Source organism: Mytilus californianus, unplaced genomic scaffold, assembly GCF_021869535.1.
Source record: "Mytilus californianus isolate M0D057914Y unplaced genomic scaffold, xbMytCali1.0.p SCAF_10, whole genome shotgun sequence".
Lineage (NCBI taxonomy): Eukaryota > Metazoa > Mollusca > Bivalvia > Mytilida > Mytilidae > Mytilus > Mytilus californianus.
Genome location: NW_026262582.1, coordinates 62,873,581 through 62,895,777, shown reverse-complemented (window position 1 = coordinate 62,895,777; position 22,197 = coordinate 62,873,581).

Sequence of the window (22,197 nt, the reverse complement as noted above, 5' to 3'; positions counted from 1 at the left end):
CTGGGTTATTCGGGTTATTTGTTTAAATGCAGTCTAATTCTAATCATTTTTACAACCGGCTGTTATCCAAATTTTTCTAATGATAATCTCCCAACACATAAAAATACAATTCACAACATCATTTATAAAGTGTTGTAAATTGTATACGTTTGGATTGTTTTTATTTATGTACACACCAATGATTTTTTTTTTTTATCTAATGTCATATTCCAAAAAAGGAATAATTTCAATTTACAAGCCTTTTAGTGCATTCTTGTTCTTTGTGGGCAAAGAAAAGTTAGATGTCGTGGTTAAGATCTAATCAAGTATAAACCGGCTAATATAATTTAATGAAAGTAAATACATGTTTTACGATATCATGCAGTTCACTATAATGTCACAGCGGCACAAGAGCGGTATAAATCACGTAATCAAGTAAGGACGATAATGCAATAGAGGCAGCCTTTGGATTTATAAAAGATGTCTATCCGTACAATGACAGTATTACGCAACGTCGCCGAAGTACGTAGAGATCGGCTGATTCAGAGAACCATAAAGACACGAGACCCGTAACAAATATGCCACGCACTGGCTATGTGTTCTTATAAAGATAGTTCGAGAGAAAACAATAGAAAAATATGAAAATCAATTCAGAACAAGATTCTGACTTGCTTAGATTTTTACAGTTAGTGCTTCATGACCCGCAAAAAACAACATAAAACATCCGGCTACAGTCCAGCATTAAATCAAAAAAAGAAAGGCGAGGGACATTCAAACTCACAAGTCGAAAATAAACTGATCACGCAATGGCTAAAAAAGACAAAGCATACTTTCGGGGCCTTTTATAACTGACTATGCGGTATGAACTTTTGTCATTGTTGAAGACCGTATTGGATGGATGACCTATAGTTGTTAATTTCTGTGTCATTTGGTCTATTTTTGAGAGTGGTCTCATTGTCATAATTACCACAGCTTCTTTTTATAAACAACTGTACACAAAATAATAAAGAAAACAAAAAATTTAGCAACACGTACCCCCAACAAAAACTTGGGTTGATCGCAGATGATCCGGAAAGGTAAGCTAAGCATATTCTCCTCCACATGTTGCTCATGTTAGTGACCCGGTGGTATATCTTTTTCGGTAGTTTAAATTTGGGAAAAGGTTCGTGATTGAAGTAACTACAATTGGAACATAGCCGTTGTCATCTGTAAAACTAATACTCCATAAAAGTCAACCAACTCATGATTCCGTCCGTTAAATTTATGAAGAAATGATTTCAACTTCACCACTTGACACTCTTGGTTTTATAGCTTCTCTGTGAGCAGAAACCCTCTATCATGGAAATCATGATAGAAAATACAAGCTCTGGAATATCGAATCAACAGCTCTTGCTTTCCAATTCATTTGTGTATCTAATCAAAATCAACCTAAGACACAGCGGAGGTAACAAGTCAAATTTAACCTGTCTTGATCAGCAACAGGATATTTCATTCAAATTTAACATAAAATTGAGAATGGAAATGGGGAATGTGTCAAAGAGACAACAACCCGACCATAGAACAGACAACAGCAGAAGGTCACCAACAGGTCTTCAATGCAGCGAGAAATTCCCGCACCCGGAGGCGTCCTTCAGCTGGCCCCTAAACAAATATATATATACTAGTTCAGTGATAATGAGCGCTTATGTCTTGATCAGCAACAGGATATTTCACTCAAATTTAATATAAATGAATATCAGAATGTTCTATTCAGCACCAATTACAATCAGATGATTAATTAATTGCTATAATAAATGTTTCCCGAAAATAATCACAAAAAATATCAAATTATGAAAATAAGGGTAATAATTTCTGCTTATTACATGTTTAAATTACAACATGTTGATGAATACTTTTAAAAGAAAGAAAATAATATCCAGAGTTAACTGGAAACTTTTATTTGCAATTTAGACTTTTAATTATAATTTCTTTGGTAAAGGCAATCATATAACATTTCAGCGTTCATTAACGAACCAATTAACGAGTCCTATAGTTAATGTATGCATTCTAACTGGATGTAGCTGTGTATATCCCGCCAATCAAACGAGCTCATAGTTTAAAGAGTTTAAATACCGTTCGGTAGGTCAAGGTTAGTCACTTAGTACACACTGTATCAATCTACCAATACTATTTTTAGTTTCCTGATTTAGTGTCCTGTTTGTACACAAGTAAGTAGACATAAAATATGAAAGTTTGACTTTCTGTCGTTTCGTTTTACTATTATGTTTATATTTTTTATTTGTCCAAGTACTCTTAAAAGTATATATGTAGGTGCTCTCCTAGTTATTTGAAGGACAATGTCTAAATTACAATGTGTAAGTACAGAGAAAACGTATACTGATTATTTAACTGAAAATAAGAATTGAAGGTCACATAACTTATTTTAGACGAGAGGACGCATCAATATTACATTTAATCTTACATGTCCTGGAATCAGTTCAATTTTTATCACAGGAGAATTATGCATACAGGTCCGATTACACTCTTAACACACATAGACAAACAGTTTAACAATATTTGCAGTCAATGTTGATGGTATAAATTACCAGAAGGACAATTCAAACAATTCTGAAGGTAAGTAAATAGTTACTTTAAAAGTTGATCTTTCTATTTGAATAGAATAACCATAGAGATAAAATAGCATCACATCCACATTACCTCAAACGCCTACAAATTAAGTAAAAACAATGTCAAGATCAAGATGAATAGCCTCAACACCAAACATACGCTGTGCTAACAACAAACATCGCGTACTGTCAACTTGATTACATTTAGTTTCATGTCAAAAACATAGATTTACATCGGTTTATATTATCTGAATATGATAGTTATTATTCACACATGAACAAACATGTACATAGACACGTAATGTATATTAACATTACGTAGAATTGAATTAAACATATATTTTTTTTAGGGGGAAATGGAAAAAATGTTTGGTTCTACTGAAAATGAAAGGGGTGATTTACATTCCTGCTTTACATGTGGCACCCGTCGTGTTGTGAGAAAAAGACGTAATATCCCGAACTATCCAACCCTAACTTGTCTCCAATGATTACTCAGCTGAAGCATTCGTTTGTATATGTTGTGTACATTTTATTATTTTGTACAGGTTATTACTGGTACAAAGACTTTGTACAAGTAATTACTTGTATGATGCCATCATACAAGTTATTACTTGTCGAAATAAAATTGTACTGGTAATTACTTGTACAATTTTTGTTGAGAAAAAGATAATAACTTGTACAACTCACTATCTTTTAGTTATATTTGTTTCTTCTTTTTAAAAAACTCCCCTCTTTGGGTTTGTTAGTCTGGAATTATTTTGACATTTTGTTGTGTTTTTCTTTTCTTTTGTTTGTTTTTTTTTTTTTTTTTCTTACCAGATATCACTCAGCGTATGTATTTTTAAAATTCATTTTGTGTTTGTTTTTGGTTTCTTTTTTTCAAGTGTTTATTAGTATTGGTTTTGAAATGTTAGAAGTTTACAGACGAACGACGGACGCAAAGCAATAACAAAAGCTAACATGACACCTTGAGCAAATTTAGATAAACAGCTTGATGCCACTTAGATACGGACTTCTGGTGCAAATTAAAAAAGTCGTTAAAAGCAAAAATAAATTGTAATGCTTTTACAATTTATTTTCAAACATAAATCATGACAAAAAGGTTCATATATAATATCATATTTAGGAAACAAAACTCAAGCATAATAGATCAAATAGCCTATTTGTTTGCACATGACAAGGGAGCATGACATCTAGAATTACACAAATCTTAATCCCTCCGACCAGTTAGAGTCCATGAAATCAGCATACCCTTTATGTTAGCGTTTTCTATTACGACGGACTCCTGACTTTGGGGATGACGTGGTCTACCGGCCATGCATCAATTTCAGCTCTGGCCAAAGAAGTTTAAGTTCTGTAATTACATTAACCGTATAAATTCCCTTCCAGGATATGTGGAGCTCCCAAAAGTAAAAACATGTCAGTGAGTTGATAAGCCACTTCAGCTGTTCTTTTTGTCTTTAAAGGGCGCAGTACACTGAATTTGGTAAAGTGATCCTGGTAATGCATGATCCACTTATATTACATATGGTGCAGCATTCTACTGTTTTCATTGGATATGACGATCACGTGTTTCAAAGGTTATTTTACGTATCTGACGCCTTGTTTCTATTTTTACGTATATTGACGCTATGCTTCTATTAATACGTTTATTGGTGATCAATATGAAAATGTTACTAAATTTAGATTTATGACGTCATGACGTCACACATAACAATCACAGAGGAAGCGCCGCATCAGAGAGGAAAAAAAAGTTTATCAGGAGATTTCAAGAATTTTATGTTAAATGCAGACGATAAGAATATAAGAATGCTAATGCAACAAGCTAATATGAAGTTTTTAAAAAGAATGATATTCTCAATAATTTCTCTGCTGAAATTGGAAAAAGTCCTTATATGTTTTGTGGATGCCTCCATGACCAACTCCAGAATGGGTAAAGGGTAAATATAAAAAAAGAAGATGTGGTATGATTTCCAATAGGACAACCGGAGACCGAAATAACACAGAAATTAACAACTATAGGTCACCGTACGGCCTTCAACAATGAGCAAAGACCATACCGCTTAGTCAGCTATAAAAGGCCCTGAAATGACAATGTAAAACAATTCAAACGAGAAAACTAACGGCCTAATTTATGTACAAAAAATGAACGAAAAACAAATATGTAACACATAAACAAACGACAACCACTGAATTACAGGCACCTGACTTAGGACAGGCACATACAACCCTCCCCTTTACCTGGGACAGAGGTGTAAAGTACAACATAAAAACGAACTATCAGTTGAAAAAAGGCTCAAGTTCCTCACCACTAAACGTTCATCTACTTCATTGAGTTTTTCAATTCCTGCTAGACTCAAAACATCATATTGCCTTAATAAGAAATATCTTTGAAGTCTTTTTGGAACTATATTTTGCTTCCTTTACATTACTAATAGTCTCTCTGTATCTTTCACGAGTAAATATTGAATTATTAGAAGACTTATTGTCATCACACAATTTTATTATTTCATATATTTGTTATATAAAATGTACTCACAAATTGAAAGTTATACCTTTAGGCTAAGTAATAAATTATGTGTTAAAAAGGAAACGATTTGTCGTTTTAGTGGTGAGGAACTTGAGCCTTTTTTCAATTGATAGTTCGTTTTTTGTGTTGTACTGTTACACCTCTGTCCCAGGTAAAGGGGAGTGTTGTATGTGCCTGTCCGAAGTCAGGAGCCTGTAACATTTGGTACATAAATTAGGCCGTTAGTTTTCTCGTTTGAATTGTTTGACATTGTCATTTCGGGGCCTTTTATAGATGACTATGCGGTATGGGCTTTGCTCCTTGTTGAAAGCCGTACGGTGACCTATAGTTGTTAATTTCTGTGTCATGTTGGTCTTTCGTTGGGAGCTGTCTCAATGCTAATCATACCATATCTTTTTTTTTAATATTGAACCGTCAGATTTTCGACAATTTTCCCCTTTTCGCACAATAAATCAAAACATTAAGCTGTGGTCACACCTTACCGGATAGCTCTAACTGACGCCGAACGGATGAAAAAAAAACTATCTGTTAAGAGTCCGTTGGTGTACGGACCAAATAAAACGGATGTGTAACGAATGCCTAACGGGCACATACAGGACATACAACGTACGAGAAACGGAAACGTACCGGACGGAACGGATGTAGAACGAACATCCAACGGACGAGTACCGTATAAAACGGACACATAACGGAAGCGTACCGGATACAACAGACACATAACGGTAACGTTCCGGATAAAACGGATTGACAAAATAAGCAGAAAATTAAAGGCGGCAATAATGATAAATGTAAAAACAAAATACGTGGCCTTACTATGATTAAAAAGTTTTGTATTACCGGTTTTAGTTAATTCTTCAATATGCCGCAAAATGGCAGGGATAGAAAAGGAATAGGAAAAAAACCCAATAACTCTGCCTGACCATGATTCAGAAGTTAAGCCAAAAATATTCAAGATACTAAAGAAATCTTACATACCAATAATTGCTTTTTCTGACGCAAAATGTTTCAATTGATATTTATCCGTTTTACATTCGATACGTATCCGTTTTATTCGTTAGGTTTCCGTAATTCTACCGTTCATGTCCGTTTTACATCCGTTCATCTCCTCTTTTATCCGTTATACGTTCGTTGGTGAATCTGTCTACCGGACCTCCAACGGATGTACAGTACTTGCAACCTTAGGCGTTACTGTTGACGTGAACTTGACAGATCGGTGAATGATCGTTGACGGATGTTTGACTGATCGATGAATGATCGGTGATCGGTGACCCATAGAATCCGTCAGATAAGTCAAATAAGCTATGTGAGAGTTACCGTGACAACGGTCAGCGATCGATCAGTAAATTATTTTATGCACGGATTGGACGGATATGTATATATTTAAAATTTTTATGTAATCCGAACTCCACAGTGTTAACATTCGATGAACGCGGAACTCTACGAAGACACCTTAACCCGTTAATTTGTAATAAACTTGGTTGCAACAACAACAAAAATTATATAAATTACTTTTCACGCATCATATGTATTACTTATATTCTATGTTAGCGGCAATAAGTGAAATTAGGTGTAAAGCTTAAATCATGGGCAATAAGCTAACGCCTAGGCATTAAGTTATTGCCTGAAATTTTCAGGCATTAAGCTTATTTCCTGAAATCTGATGATGATTATTCAACTTATTGCCGAACATAATTTTAGGCAATAAGTTAACTCTGGAATTTATGTATATTTGGTGATTTCTTCTTGTTGTAAAGTAGTTTCTTAAATATATTCTTAATATTAATATGCATTCATTTGACAGATCTTCAAATTTTAGTTTTTTTATATTAAAAACAGAATTAACTCTTGTTTGTGGTATTACAAAAATTAAAAAAGTTTAAAAAAAATGAATTGTATCAAATAAAAAAGGGAGAGATTCTATTTGATGATTATAATAATTATTTGATTTTTTTTTTACATTTCACTAGTCGAGCTGCTTTGAACTGGTCAAAAGAAGACAAAATTAAGATATGAATTTTTGCCTTCACAATTTTTCCGATAATTTTATTGGATAAGTAAATTTTCTTTGTTAAAAATTTCATTGAATACCCCCAGGCCATCTTGTCTTTTTTACCTCTTCATCTGGAATATTAGCATTAAGTGACAACATCTCTATTGAGGACATATTTCTTGAATCTTTGAGATCTAAATTCGAATCAGCGAAAACAAGGGACATATAATAAAAGTTCTATCTATCCTAACTCTTTTACATAGTAATAATACTCCAATAAGTAGTTTGTATGTATTTAACATGCTAGAAAATATTTTTCTTTTGTTACCTAACAATGCCTAATCTGACTTCGGACTTGGATTTCTTTAAAACTGAGTTTTACTTTGCGTATTACTATGTGTTTTTTTCTACATTGGCTAGCGGTATAGGGGAGGGTTAACATCTTAAAAAACATGTTTAACCCCGCCGCATTTTTGTGCCAGTCCCAAGGCAGGAGCCTCTGGCCTTTGTTAGTCGTTGATAATTTTAATTTACTCAATTAAGTTCATTTATATAATTCGGAGTTTAGTATGACGTCCATTATCACTGAATCAGTAAACATATTTGTTTAGGGGTCAGAAGAAGCACGCCTCGGGGTGAGGGATTTTCTCGCTGTATTGAAGACCCATTGGTGGCCTTCAGCTGTTTTCTGCGCTTTGGTCGGGTTGTTGTCTCTTTGACACATTCCCACTTTTCATTCTCAATTTTGTTTGAAAATTGTACTTAGCCATGGTATTTTGACACCCCTGGTATAGACCTATAGTTTTAAAAAGTTCTAGCTATTCTAACTCCTTAACATAGTTATAATACTCCAATAGGTAGTTTGTATGTATTTAACATGCTGGAAAAGATGTTTTGAAAATTGTACTTAGTCATGGTATGTTAACCCACATTTCATGGTATAGACCCCTTATTTAAAAAATTCTAGCTATTAGAACTCCTTTACATAGAAATAATACTCCAATAAGATGTTGACATTTTAAAATATAGAGTGTCTTGTTTAAACTACAGTTCTCATAATGTTATTATGTAAACAATGTATTTTTATTAAAATTAATAAATGTCTTTTATTTACTCGCATTTATATTTTAGGCATTAAGCTTAATGCCTGCACATATTTTTCAGGATTTAAGCTTAAATCCTAGGATTTAAGACTAATGCCTATCATCATTTAGGCAATAGACTTACTGCCTAGACGATAGCTTATTGCCTAGGATTTAACCGTAATGCCTAATTTCACTTATTGCCGCTAACATATTCTTTTATTTGAACTTCAGTTAAATAAATTACATAAGTGCAGAATAATGATATGCTCAGAATGTTTATGTACCACTTAAAACAGCGATAAAATATTATAATTTAGAATAAGTATGAACACTTGAAGGATAAATATGCATAAACTATTGCTTTTGTTGAACAAGAATGCAATCATTTCTTCTTTTTCATGGAATATATTGACCGCCATTAGATTTTTATACTTTTTATAGTTTAGGATTGGTTGTTTTTCATAAAATTAAAAGAATATCAGAGAAAACATACTAAAATTTTGTTCTCATTGTTTAAAATTACCAAAATTATTCCTCTTTTGATAAAAAATTATGCTATTTTATTTGTTATTAGTTATTTTAAAGGGCTCAAGATAAGTCTTTTGTTAGAATTCAGATATAATCAGAATTGAAATACTTAAACTTTTGCTTTTGCGAAATAAGAATGCAGTTATTGCTTTCTTTTAATACAAATTATAAACCGCCATAAGATTTCAGTACTTTTTGTACATCAGGATTGGTTGTTTTTCATAAAATATGCTGAATTTTATAGAAAAGATACTAAATTTGTGTACGCGTTGCCTAACATGCAAATATTTCTACTCATATTTGAAATAATGCAACGTCAATTGCAATCAGTTGTTATAAATGTCTTTTGATAACTTATTCTGTATAAAATGTGAATATATGAAGGATTAATATTCATTAACTTTTGTTTTTGTTGAACAAGAATGCAATCATTTCTTCATTTTAATGGAAAAAAGTAAAATCACAAAAATACTGAACTCCGAGGAAAACTCAAAAAGGAAAGTCCCCAATCAAACGGCAAAATAAAAAAAAAACAAACACATCAAACGAATGGATAACAACTGTCATATTCCTGACTTGGTACATGCATTTTCTTATGTAGAAAATGGTGGATTGAACGTGGTTTTATAGCTAGCTAAACCTCTCACTTGTATGACAGTTGCATCAAATTCCATTATATTGACAACGATGCGTGAACAAGACAAATAGACACAATAGGTAAAAATGTCAAAAATAGGGGTACAGCAGTCAACATTGTGTTATCATCTTAATCACTATAAAAACAAACAAATGTAATGAAGAAGCACAAAAAGGCATACATCAAATTTAACATCCTAATTTTGCTTATATTTTACGATCTTTTTTATCTATGTAAAATCCACCCATAAAGGATGGAAGGTTTTAAGTACTGGCGTAAAATCGCGCGTTTGAAATTCGCACAGGTAGACATAAAATAATTTTGTCGTTCAAAGTATGACGGGAAATTATTGATCGCCATTGGATTTTTGTACTTTTTTATAGTTTAGGATTGGTTGTTTTTCATAAAATTAAAAGAATATCAGAGAAAACATACTAAAATTTTGTTCTCATTGTTTAAAATTACCAAAATTATTCTTCTTTTGATAAAAAATTATGCTATTTTATTTGTTATTAGTTATTTTAAAGGACTCAAGATAAGTCTTTTGTTAGAATTCAGATATAATCAGAATTGAGATACTTAAACTTTTGCTTTTGCGGAATAAGAATGCAGTTATTGCTTTCTTTTAATACAAATTATAAACCGCCATAAGATTTCAGTACTTTTTGTACATCAGGATTGGTTGTTTTTCATAAAATATGCTGAATTTTATAGAAAAGATACTAAATTTGTGTACGCGTTGCCTAACATGCAAATATTTCTACTCATATTTGAAATAATGCAAAGTCAATTGCAATCAGTCGTTATAAATGTCTTTTGATAACTTATTCTGTATAAAATGTGAATATATGAAGGATTAATATTCATTAACTTTTGTTTTTGTTGAACAAGAATGCAATCATTTCTTCATTTTAATGGAAAAAAGTATAATCACAAAAATACTGAACTCCGAGGAAAACTCAAAAAGGAAAGTCCCCAATCAAACGGCAAAATAAAAAAAAAAAACAAACACATCAAACGAATGGATAACAACTGTCATATTCCTGACTTGGTACATGCATTTTCTTATGTAGAAAATGGTGGATTGAACGTGGTTTTATAGCTAGCTAAACCTCTCACTTGTATGACAGTTGCATCAAATTCCATTATATTGACAACGATGCGTGAACAAGACAAACAGACACAATAGGTAAATGTCAAAAATAGGGGTACAGCAGTCAACATTGTGTTATCATCTTAATCACTATAAAAACAAACAAATGTAACGAAGAAGCACAAAAAGGCATACATAAAATTTAACATCCTAATTTTGCTTATATTTTACGATCTTTTTTATCTATGTAAAATCCACCCATAAAGGATGGAAGGTTTTAAGTACTGGCGTAAAATCGCGCGTTTGAAATTCGCACAGGTAGACATAAAATAATTTTGTCGTTCAAAGTATGACGGGAAATTATTGATCGCCATTGGATTTTTGTACTTTTTATAGTTTAGGATTGGTTGTTTTTCATAAAATTAAAAGAATATCAGAGAAAACATACTAAAATTTTGTTCTCATTGTTTAAAATTACCAAAATTATTCTTCTTTTGATAAAAAATTATGCTATTTTATTTGTTATTAGTTATTTTAAAGGGCCCAAGATAAGTCTTTTGTTAGAATTCAGATATAATCAGAATTGAAATACTTAAACTTTTGCTTTTGCGGAATAAGAATGCAGTTATTGCTTTCTTTTAATACAAATTATAAACCGCCATAAGATTTCAGTACTTTTTGTACATCAGGATTGGTTGTTTTTCATAAAATACGCTGAATTTTATAGAAAAGATACTAAATTTGTGTACGCGTTGCCTAACATGCAAATATTTCTACTCATATTTGAAATAATGCAACGTCAATTGCAATCAGTCGTTATAAATGTCTTTTGATAACTTATTCTGTATGAAATGTGAATATATGAAGGATAAATATTCATTAACTTTTATTTTTGTTGAACAAGAATGCAATCATTTCTTCATTTTGATGGAAATTATTGACCGCCATTAGATATTTGTACTTTTTATAGTTTATGATTGGTTGTTTTTCATAAAATTAAAAGAATATCAGAGAAAACATACTAAATTTGTGTTCGCATTGTTTAAAATTACCAACATTATTCTTCTTTTGATAAAAAATGATGCTATTTAATGATATTTGTAATTAGTTATTTTAAAGGCCTTAAGATAAGTCATCATTTAGAATTTAAATATAATCAGAATTGAAATACTTAACATTTGTTTTTGTGGAATAAGAATGCAGTTATTTCCTTATTTCAATACAAATTGTAAACGGCCATAAGATTTTAGTACTTTTTGTACATCAGGATTTGTTGTTTTTCATAAAATATGCTGAATTGTAGGGAAAAGATACTAAATTTTTGAACGCGTTGCCTAAAATGCAAATATTTTCTACTCATATTGGAAATAATGCAACGTCAATTGCAATTTGTCGTTATAAATGTCTTTTGATAACTAATTTTGTATAAAATGTGAATATATGAAGGATAAATATTCATTGACTTTTGTTTTTGTTGAACAAGAATGCAATCATTTCTTCATTTTAATCGATTGATTGCTAAAACAGTAACGCCTAAGGTTGCAAGTACTGTATAAAGGACAGGTTACGGATACAAAACAGACAAAGAACGGACGAGTACCGTAAAAAACGGACGCGTAACGGACGTTCAACGGACACTTCATCCGTTGGACGTCCGTTCAAAATTTTGAACATGCTAAAAAAATTTCACCGGACCGAACGGACGTCTACGGATAAAACGGACACTGAACGGACATGAAACGGTCATTGACGGACGTCTAACTAATAACAACGCCGTCTAACGGACATGAACGGATTGAATAAAAGTTATCCATTCGGCGTCCGTTCGCGCTATCCGGTAAGGTGTGTCATTCTAGCGGTACATTTTTATGTCATCTGTTTGACCACAAAATATTTTTTTCTCATAAAATAAGGGATCAAAATATTCTTTTAGGAAAAAACGCTTTTTTTTTTAGTTGAATGGTCAATGTACTGATATGAATAGTAGTTTACTGGAATTGTTTGAAAAAAAAAGTTTTTGATGCTAACGTAACTTTTTTAATTAAAAAGACTAAAAATATGTCGTTGGAACAAAAAGTTCAAATCTTATTGAAATCCAAAGTGCCCATGAACTGAGTGATCATGTACGAGTTATTCTTTTCATAAAGAGGTGTCCGTATAACATGTATAACAACAAAAAAGTCTTCGTGTATCAAATAAAAAGTGTCCATGTAACACCCGTTTATGTTCTGTTTTTCGATACCTTTACCTGGAGGCAAAGTCGTACAAATGTGATATAGCTAACTATTTTAAAGTATCGACTATTGTATTAGTATGTGTTACGGTTCAAGTGTAATGCTTAAAAGAAGTCATATAATAATAGCAATGAGTTGTTACTCTAGTATTGATTGCCATGTATTAGATACAATACAAAGGTAACAAAGAAACAGGCCGGTAACAAACGTTGCCGGATAGTTTTTCTGCACGAGTAGTCAGGTGAAGGTCCGAGGCGATAGCCGAGAACCTTGACCTGACTACAAGTGCAGATGAACTATACGGCAGTTTGTTTCCGGCCTGTTTTTTTTATTACCTTTGTTTTGTATCTGACTTGTACGACGTTTCAAGAAAGAAGTAGTACATTTTGCATTAAGAAGAGGTAGCAAAATTAAACAGATCAGAAACTTAAATGGCCATATACCAGTTAATGTAAGTTACAGTTTAAACAACCTTTTTTTTTTCACTTCCCTTCAGCCGAGAGTTTTTTTCTCAAGAAATTCAAGAATCTAATAATTTTATAAAAAAAACAGCCATGTCAAGTAAACGATGAATGTCGTACACATTTGAGACTTTTTAAAATACAATTTCGCAAGTAAGTAATGTATGAAAAACATTTCAGAGGTAAGCAAGCTAACATTTGATTTTTATTTGGGGGAATACGGAAAAGGGGGTAGGGGGTTAAAATAAATTAAAAAAACAGGATTGATCCTTTCTTTGTTGAAAAAATGCAGGATGTGCCATTCCATTCCTCCTTAAAAAATAATAAAAATCGTAAATTTGCTCCCAAATATATGAATTCATTATATATGAATTCAATAACAATATAAATGTATAAAAATAATGAATTTCCTTTTTCATTAGTGAAGGAAATATTTTTAAAAAATGGATTTTGTCTTGTTATTAGATATATATTATAATATAGGCATATATTTTGGATTTTTTATATGTCTTTAATAGTGTTGATCAGAATTAGACACGTGTCACAATATGATCCAATCGCAGCTTACCGTCCGTCAATTGGTGAAATAAGTTGAATGATTTTCTTCAAGATTCGCTGCCTATTTGAACATGTATTACACGGACACTTTTTATTTATAGGATCAATCGTGCATCGGTGAGTTGATAGGGATTTTATATTTTGATAAGATTTGATTTTTTTATATATATTTCCTGTCTTTTCAAGTTATTGAAATATAAACGTCGGTACCAGCATTTCTATTCATGTCCATATATTGAAAAAAAATACATTTACGGACCGACCATTTAGCTTCAAAAGGGGATATGTTTTTTTCTGAGTAAGAAAATTATTTAGTTTTTCAACGCTATCACCCAAATATTTTTTTTCGAAATTAGCACTATTATATACGGTATTCGGAAAATCAGAAATCAAAACATTATTTTGTCATCTTCTTGACCACAATATATTTTTTCTCATAAAATTGGGGATCAGAATATTTTTTTAGGAAAAAACCATAACATCCCTTTTGAAGTTAAATGGTCAATCCCTTAGTGTACTGATATGAATAGTAATATACTGGAATTGTTTGAAAAAAATATTATAGTTATAGATGCCAACGTAAATATTTTAATAAAAAAGACAGGAAATATGTCGGTGAAACAAAAAGTTCAAATCTAATTGAAATGTAAAGTGCCCATGAACTCGCTGATCATGCACGAGTGATTCTATTCATAAAACGTGTCCGTTTAACAACTAAAAAGTGTCCGTGTATCATCTAAAAAGTGTCCGTGTAACACCCGTTAATGTACTGTTTTTCTATAGCTCTGCTGGGGACAAAGTCGTACAAGAAATGAACACCTGTTAGAATACATATGTTGCATAAAATTATAATCAAACAGTGAAAATCAAGTTAAAATTATATTGTAAATATTTTTCATGCAGGAATTCATAATGAGTTATTCTTGATCATGTAAAGTTTTCTATATTTTTCTCTTCTTTTGATATTTGATATTATTAAGTAAAATTACGAAAATACTGAACTCCGAGGAAAATTCAAAACGGAAAGTCCCTAATCAAAATCAAAAGCTCTAACACATAAAACTAATGGATAACAACTGTGATATTCCTGACTTGGTACATGCATTTTCCTATGTAAAAAATGGTGGAGTGAACCTGTTTTTTTTAAGCTAGCTAAACCTCTCACTTTTATGACACACGCATCAAACTCCATTATATTGGCAACGATGTGTGATCAAAACAAACAGCCATAATAGGTAAAAATGTCAAAAATAGGGGTACAGCAGTCAACATTGTGTTATAAACTTAATCACAATAAAAACAAACAAATATTTAACAAAGAAGCATAAAAAGGCATATATCAAATTCAACAACCTCATTCATTATGAGATGAAAGGAGATTGCTTTTGATTCGGAGGTCTCCATCATGTTCAAGGTAAAGACTACTAAATTAAATAGAATATTATGTTTAAAAAAAAAACATAGCTTCTGCGAGTTCTGTGTGATTAAACGAATACTACACAATGAACTGGTATATACTGGGACGCCATAGAAAATGAGAGTAAAATCCTCATTTATTCAGAGGTTACTATGTTAAAGGTCAAAGTAAAAAAACTGAAATTTTAAAATTGGTTCCAGGATGCATTATTCCTCTCACTTTTCAAGTAATTTGTTCTAAGGCCCAGGTCATACAAACTAACTTAGGATAGATTTGCATATTTAGATATTACTGACTAAAATCTCAATTGATATTGGTGTTCGAGGGTTTGTGAGATTGCCAACAAGGGATTCCTCATTGTTTTCAGGAGATGTATAGGATTATATTATGGTTAGCGTAATAACAGAATCGGATATCAAGAGACATGTCAATTTGAAAGCCGTTTGTCTAATAGAATCCTGTCTATTATTATGAACAAGTAATATAGAAGAATTTACCATGGCATCTCTTTCTGTAGAGGAAGAAAATTATGTTCGAATGAGTTTGTTACTGACTGGGATTTCTCCACGTGCTGTAAGAACCAAATTTGATTATGAGTTTTCTCCAGTGTGTTTAGATGCCTCACTGAAGAAAGAGTATAACAAACTGTTTGACTTGAAAAAGAAACATATTATCAATCAATTGCAGTGGAACCTCCTGTTTCCAAAATTTCCTGGTAAGTGCAGAAATCACAAATTATGATATCTTATATCCTTTTTTGGGTAAAGATTGCATGAAATGAAAACAAAACCAAATGGTACTGACTTGATATTTATAACTTCGAAGGTTTATCACTACTTTTGATATACACAAAATATAGTGCATTGATTAAAACATTCAAGACATACAATCCATGAAATTTATCAATTAATTAGGAACTCAGATATTCAAGGTACAAGATGGTGTTATATTTCTCATCATAATGTAATAACTTGCTCAAGGTGAAGGAATATAATATGTGTAATAAAATATCAAATATCAATGACGTCATTGTTTAATTAATTTTAAAAATCTAATATATCTTCCTGTGTCCATAATTGAATCAACTACAACCAATGCTTAATACGATGTAATGTTTAACTGAACTTTCCATTGATGAGTTAAATAAATATAAGAAGATGTGGTATGAGTGCCAATGAGACAACTCTCCATCCAAGTCAAAATTTATAAAAGTAAACCATTATATGTCAAAGTACGGTCTTCAACACGGAGCCTTGGCTCACACCGAACAGCAAGCTATAAAGGGCCCCAAAAATTACTAGTGTAAAACCATTCAAACGGGAAAACCAACGGTCTAATCTATATAAAAAACGAGAAACGAGAAACACTTATGAACCACATCAACAAACGACAACTACTGAACATCAGATTCCTGACTTAGGACAGGCGCAAACAAATGCAGCGGGTTTAGACGTTTTAATGGTACCAAACCTTCACCCTTTTTCTGAAACAATAGTGTAACATCACAACATAGAAAGACACACTATAGAATATCAACTGAAATAGCTTAACTCAATCAAAGGACATATTAACACCAGTGATCATACTCTGAACAAATAAATTTGATCTATGATACAATGTAAATACAAAATAAATAAACTAAGGGAAGAATAATAAAAGTAACATGTTATACCGCTTTGAATGTTAAACAATTTAAGAAAAACAATTTGCTCGAACAAAAATATCAGCCATTTGCAATAACTTTAAACACAGGTAAATGAAAATAATTTTGTTGTTAGGTATACGTGTACAGTTCAAATAGAGAAAGGAAATATTTTTACAAAATAAATAATTTTGATGTTCATAGTACGAAGTGAAAATTTATAGTAATACCAAACACTTATCAAAGCTGGTATATAGACCAGATATAACCCTGAATAACATTAATTAACAAAAAAAGCATTACAATTAGTATCAACAGGTCAAATAAACAAGAAAGTACGATTTGAGAGTACTCGCAGTTACTGACAGCTAGTAAAAAGCCAAAAACAATTAATAATAAAAAAATCTTGCATCAAAGACTAAAATCAACTAAAACACATCCCAGGGATTTAGTATTTTAACGTCATGGACAGTCAAAGAAGACATGACTTGTGCAATGCCAAAAATAAATGTATCGACAGGCAGTAGGATAGTTAGGAGTTTAACCTCTTTATAGATCAAACTGAACGTGGGTGTGTCTTTATACATCCCGTTTGAAAAGAATACAAATTTAGTTATGTTTTAATTTGCTGATGACAAAATCGATATTAGTGCCAATGTAAACTATATTCAAAGATCTAATTACAATATTGGTAAGATAACCTTTACTAATAAGTTTGTTTAAAGGTTCGATGAGTTTACACGGATCACATAGTGATTTTCGCGCTTTAAGTACAATATTACCGTAACATTTAGGATGTGAAATACCGTTTTAATCAGTTTTCTACAGGTACAGCCAAATTTACTACAAATCTTTGTATCTATGAAAGAATTTAGTAAACGTTTTACGTAATTTATGGTAACGAAATCCCTGACTTAATCATTTACCAGTGATGCATTGATTACGTTCGTTAAAATCTATGACATCACTACACACACGGGCATAACGAACGAGTTGGGATATATAAACACCGTATGATGGAGCCAAAGGAAATCGCCGTCTAAAAAAGGAAAATTAACAATAGGGAATAAAAAGTCGTCCCCTTTGTCGTAAATTTTCGTATGGAGTTTTCCTTTGGAGATTGAAATGTCCAAATCTAGAAAAGGACAACTACTGCTGTTTATGTTAGATTTAGTTAAAGTAAGTTCTATTGGGTAAATTTCGGTAGTATATTTAGATAACTCTGGATTATTTAACGAAAAAATATCATCTAGATAACGGAAGGTATTGTTGAATGTATCAACCAAATGTAACAGTGACGTGTCTTTACTGAGTTTTGTCATAAACTGAGATTCATAGCAATACAGGAATAAATCTGCTATTAAAGAGGCGGAGGTATTGCCCATAGGAATACCTACTACTTGTCGATACACTTTATCGCCGAAACGTAAATATATGTTGTCCAGGAAAAAAATTAAAGCTTCAATCATATCTTTACATTTCCAGTAAGTATATCTAGCAAACTTTCCTTTTTCGTTACAGAAAAAAGGCTTTAAACGAGTTACAGCAAATAAATTTGTAATGAGATTTTTCAAAAGACCATTTGATTAAATATAAAAACTTTTTCTTGATGAGATTGTGTTGAAGTGTAGTATAGAGAGTAGAAAAATCATAACTGTCAACCTAATTAAAAGGACCATCAAAAGCATGTATTTTATCTAAAACCTCTAAAGAATTTTTAACACTCCAAAAATAATTAATACCATTATTTTCATAAGCTTCATTACAAAAGTTAATAACAAGTTATTTGATAGTAGTAAGGGAGGTAGTTAGAAGCACTGATAGATTGGTAGTAGAACATTTACTAGATGCGGAGATGAAACGGAATGTAAGTGTTTTTTTGTGCAATTTAGGTAACCAGTACATAGTAGGGACTTTCAAATGTTCGGAAGAGGCTTTAAGCTGGGTAGTGGAAGTGATATGCTTGCTTACAATTTGACTCTCTGTGGAGCGTCCGGACCTGAATGTAGATGAATTTGTAATTTCGTTTTCGAGAACTTCCGTGTAGTATATGCGTCACACCACCACTTCATTATTTTCTGCTGTGTCTGCCAGTACGAACACAAACCCCTTTGCAAATACTTGGAGTTTATTTTTTATTCTAGAAATGGGAATATCATGGACCCTATTACTAATTTCAGAAGTGTTTTCAAAATGAGTTATACAAATATTAACAGTATTCATAATTTTATTCAAATAACTGTCTAAAGATTTTTTATCAGATTTTTCACGTTTACACCAATTTTTACAGTAGACAGACAAAGCGTCTTTAATGACCTGACGACACTGTTTACAATCTATTTTAGATGGAGGACGATATTTCATTCCTTTCTTAAGAAAAGTTATGACCTCACGGTCTTCGACGATGTTGAGGTCTCCTGTAAGGACATGACCATAGGGAACATATTTAAAACTAGATATTTCACAATCTCAAGTGGAAGGAACATTATTTTCTATATTGACGTCTGATGTAACTGACGTATAATTAAAAATCAAACTTTTGCTGGTTTTTTTATAAGAATACGAAATAATAGGTGGTTCTCTATTATCAAAATATGAAGGTATTTGGCATTGGATGGTAGAGTCATTGAATATACTAGATAAGTTAATAAAATCAATACCTCTATTTATATATTTTAATATAAGAAAATGTCGTTTATGACTTTCAGGTTTATCGATACTAGGAAATAGCCAATGATGACAAAAGGCTGTAATAATACATTGGGCTAAAAAAAGAAATTTTATCACACTCCAGAAAAATAGCATATAATTTACTTATTGGTATCTAACCCAGTTTGCATAATAGTTGATGTCTGCCATTATTTTTTATTATAGATAACAGATCAGCAAGTGTATAATTCATACGATGTTTAATACGTTGATTACGGTTTTTGTGTTTGCCATGAGACCTTTTATTTCTAAGTCGTTTATCGACAACATTAATGACATCGATTGAAGTTTTAGTAATTTAAAAGTACATTTTACCTTTCAATGCCTATAAGCACTTTGATTGAGAATTTTTATTTGTCTATAAAAAGCAATGTGGATATCTTGTTTTGTTTCATTTACAAACTCTGTTGAATGAAATCTTAGTGTAAAAAGTTCACATGTCCTATTTCTGTCAACCATTAGAATGTTACAATACCTATAATTATAATTATAAAATTACAAACCAATTGTTCACAGAACAATTGCAGGTCTTTCCACCAAAAAACATGTGTTTCGAAAATAGTAAAATCAAGTTTAAAATGTAATTACCAGAGTCAGGTGACATCTTACTGTGAACAGATATTTAAAATATATGGTTTCTTTACAAATTTATAAAAAAGGGAGATAATTTGTTACTTCCGGTTTGAAAAATATAACTTTAGGTTTCAGTTGATAATTAACTTGACACTGATTTCAAAAATATATGGTTCTCTATACTTTTACATTGAAAAAGAACAAAAAATTAGCTAGTTCCAATTTACACAAATTCACTTCCGGTTGCTAATTTGTTTTGTCTTTATGCATTTTAGTGTTTTTTTATACATATTTGTTTGTTTTTATAGTTATTAAGATTTTAACACATATGACAATGTATGACTGCTGTTCCCCTATTCTTGACCTTTTACCTATTATATCTGTTTGTTTTGTTCATAAACCGCTGTCAATATAATGGAATTTGATGCAACTGTCAAATAATGATAGGTTTAGCCAGCTATAAAACCAGGTTTTAATCTACAATTTTCTACGTAAGAAAATGTCTGTACCAAGTCAGGAATATGACGGTTATTATCCGTTCGTTTGATGTGCTTGATCTTTTGATTTTGTCATTTGATTAGGAACTTTCTATTTGAATTTTTCTCTGATGTCAGTATTTTTAAGATTTTATTTTTCAAATTTTTTAAACAATGTTTACTAGTATTGATGTTCCAGTTTTGTCAATTAACTAAGCAGGAATGCACACGCTGCTTTACTAACCATGATTGATTGTATGTTAATAGTCCCAATTATAAAGTTTTGATTCAAGTATCATGTAATTTTAACATTCTCAATGATCATCAATGATCCATAAAGAATAAGGTCAAGGTCAGATAAACCAAGGTTTATAGATGTGTATATCTTTTTCTCACTCCATATAACAAATATAATTGACCTAATATCTATACATGCTGACCTGTTGAGCAACGTTTTTTTAAAAGACGACCTAACTGCTGAATCTTAACATTAAAAAATGAACCATGAAAATGAGATCAAGGACAAATGATACCTGTGCCAGACTGAAATGCCAACCTTCCAATTATTTTACACACCAACAATTGTTGACCTACTGCTAACATTATATGCAAAAGGACTAAATCATGTCGATTTAACCTTGATCACTGATCCATGAAACGAGGTTGAGGTCAGATGAACCATGTCTGACCTTGCAATTAAACTTTACAACAAATATAGTGTATGTGTTACATATTTGTTTTTGTTCATTTTTGTACATAAATAAGGCCGTTAGTTTTCTCGTTTGAATTGTTTTTCATTGTCATTTCAGGGCCTATTATAGATGACTATGCGGTATGGGCTTTTCTCATTGTTGGAGGCCATACGGTGACCTATAGTTTTTAATTTCTGTGTTATTTTGGTCTTTCGTGGAAAGCTGTCTCATTGGCAATCATACGACATCTTCTTTTTTATATTATCCTACTACGCATATTAAGTCACAAATCTTACATGACAATAGACTAAATTCAAGCAGTTGCTGATCCATGGAGGTCAAGGACAACGTCAATAATGTATGAGCATGTGTTTAGGTCAGTCTGTGGGAACAAATAGTGTATTATCATTGGCGTATGTAATATAAATCGAGATTATTTTTGCTCTTCCCCCTGCAACCATGGTCGAATCAGTATAAACTTTGAAACTTTGGCTGAGTTAACATGTTTCAGTGTGTAACAGGTCAGTTATAAAGAAGTACTAGTGGTATGTCAGTGGTATTTGGCATTTAGTTGTATTCATGGTTTTAGTACCAGTACATCTTATTTCTATTATTTGGTCCAGCGCAGTAATGTACCCATGGTTTTTCCGTACAGAATGTTACAATACCTATAAATATAATTATAAAATTACAAACCAATTGTTCACAGAACAATTGCAGGTCTTTCCACCAAAAAACATGTGTTTCGAAAATAGTAAAATCAAGTTTAAAATGTAATTACCAGAGTCAGGTGACATCTTACTGTGAACAGATATTTAAAATATATGGTTTCTTTACAAATTTATAAAAAAGGGAGATAGTTTGTTACTTCCGGTTTGAAAAATATAACTTTAGGTTTCAGTTGATAATTAACTTGACACTGATTTCAAAAATATATGGTTCTATATACTTTTACATTGAAAAAGAACAAAAAATGAGCTAGTTCCA